Raw genomic sequence first — 1895 nt, forward strand, 5'->3', positions numbered from 1 at the left:
GAAAACGTGCTGACTTCTCGCTGATTTAAATATAATTTTCTGATTAAAAGAGAGAGAGAGAGAGAGAGAGAGAGAGAGAGAGAGAGAGACAGACAGAGAGAGAAAGAGAGACGGGGAGAGAGGGAGAGAGAGAGAAACCGCGCGCGAGTCGAAATCGAATAAAGCAATAAAAAACCGTGATATATCGGTAATTTAATAACTTTTCGCGAAATTTATGCATTCGAAATATATTGCGTGTCCAATATTGAATTTAGATTGTATATGTATGTATCTACGGACCGTCGCGTCTTAATTTGACTCGCGTATTATCGGTGAGAAGTTGCTGCTTCTGAATTTTTTGGTCATTAACGGAATGTCGCGGGCACGGAACGGATCGACTTCGAAGGCGGCGTAGCGAGGTGTGTAATTAGTAAGTAATACAATTAATCCAGCTATCTCAATATTTGTCAACTGCATAACAGGTTCAGCGTTCGTATCAATGATTTGTCGAAACTCGTATTTCGTGAGCTTTATTCGACAGGAATCTATCGCGCGAGCAGTCGGCAAAGCCGACGATGATCGTATTTTTGGATATTTTATTGCATACAGATATTTATCTACAGAACGATGAACATATGATTTCTAATATGAATTTGTATATTTAATTTTACGTTATAATACAAGATAAAAATTGCCCTAAAACGGTATTTGTTATAGGAAGAGGGGAAAGTGCATAAAAGTGGAGTTAGGAGCAACAGGTATAGCATCGTCATAGCGGGCAGTGTGCGAAGTTAGACGTGCGTCTCTTGAATTTCCTTCGTTCGTGATCTTTGTTCGTGCGCTATTTGCGAGATGTCACGAGTGTCGAGCGGATCGTATAGTTTCATAAATTAGTAATTTTGGCATTACTTCTCTGCCGTGATGTAAAAAGTATGCGTACGAGTAATATCGGGAGTGCCGTGTAAAGTGTCCCGCGCTCGTAATTAATTGAATATTCGCGATTAATGTCGGGAGTGTCGTGTAAAGTATTGCGCGTCATATTGTAGTGTGCGATCGTAATGAAATCATATTTGCACGGGTACGTCTTACGCGAGTGCCGTGAAGGAGCAGCGATGACGAAACAGAGGAGTGAAGAGGAGCAGGCCAGAAAGGGGGCAAGCAACGGCGGAGCAATCCCGTGAGTAAAGAATTTAAAACTGATTTAATTTATTGACGGCCATTTTTATTTGCGGCGACAATATTTCGTCATTTAACTTGCACTGGGCAAATGAATTCGAGGAATTAATCTATTGTTTCTTGCATATATAGAAAGTTTAGAATGCAATTTATGAAACATAATATAGGTATAATATTTTTACGATATCAAAAATTAAGAATATGAATAAATTATATTAAAATTTAGAGAATGAATATATAAATTCATGAAAATATCTTTAATAATAATTATTTTATTTTGTGATATTTAGAAAAATGTCTTCATATTTTAGAAATGTGTTGGTAAACATATTGCAGTTCTCGATAATAATGAGCTCACATATATCATATTACATTACATCACTAGCGTGCGAATCTAACTTTTGCACAGATTCCTGTCGAAAGACGTCCTCCTTATGTGACATCTGGGTTACATATATATTATAATAATATCTTTCAGAGAAATGTTTTATTTTTCCTTTGTTCTTACATGTGGAATCAAATATTATAAACAACAATGCAAATTTTAATCGAAATAAATTCACTTAAAAAGAAGATTCAAATAAACAAATTATCATATATCACAACGTATTTCGAATAATCAGAACGGCTATCATTTATAGAAAAAATCATATTATATTTTGTGTATATACAATATTGCTTGGAGAAACATTATAAATTATAAAAAAAACTAAATATATATTAAATATAATTAATATAAT

At 34.6% G+C, this 1895-nt stretch overlaps 1 long non-coding RNA gene across 1 annotated transcript in view; it reads left to right on the forward strand.

Moving 5' to 3' along the window:
• The first annotated feature begins 238 nt into the window (after positions 1-238).
• Positions 239-1895, forward strand: part of LOC115234462 — a 16188-nt gene continuing 14531 nt past the window's right edge. The window contains exons 1-2 of the long non-coding RNA XR_003883919.1: positions 239-409; positions 697-1156. This is a non-coding gene — a long non-coding RNA (uncharacterized LOC115234462). The remainder of the gene's footprint in view (positions 410-696; positions 1157-1895) is intronic.

This window comes from Formica exsecta, unplaced genomic scaffold (genome assembly GCF_003651465.1).
Source record: "Formica exsecta isolate Colony F162 unplaced genomic scaffold, ASM365146v1 scaffold2, whole genome shotgun sequence".
Taxonomy (NCBI): domain Eukaryota; kingdom Metazoa; phylum Arthropoda; class Insecta; order Hymenoptera; family Formicidae; genus Formica; species Formica exsecta.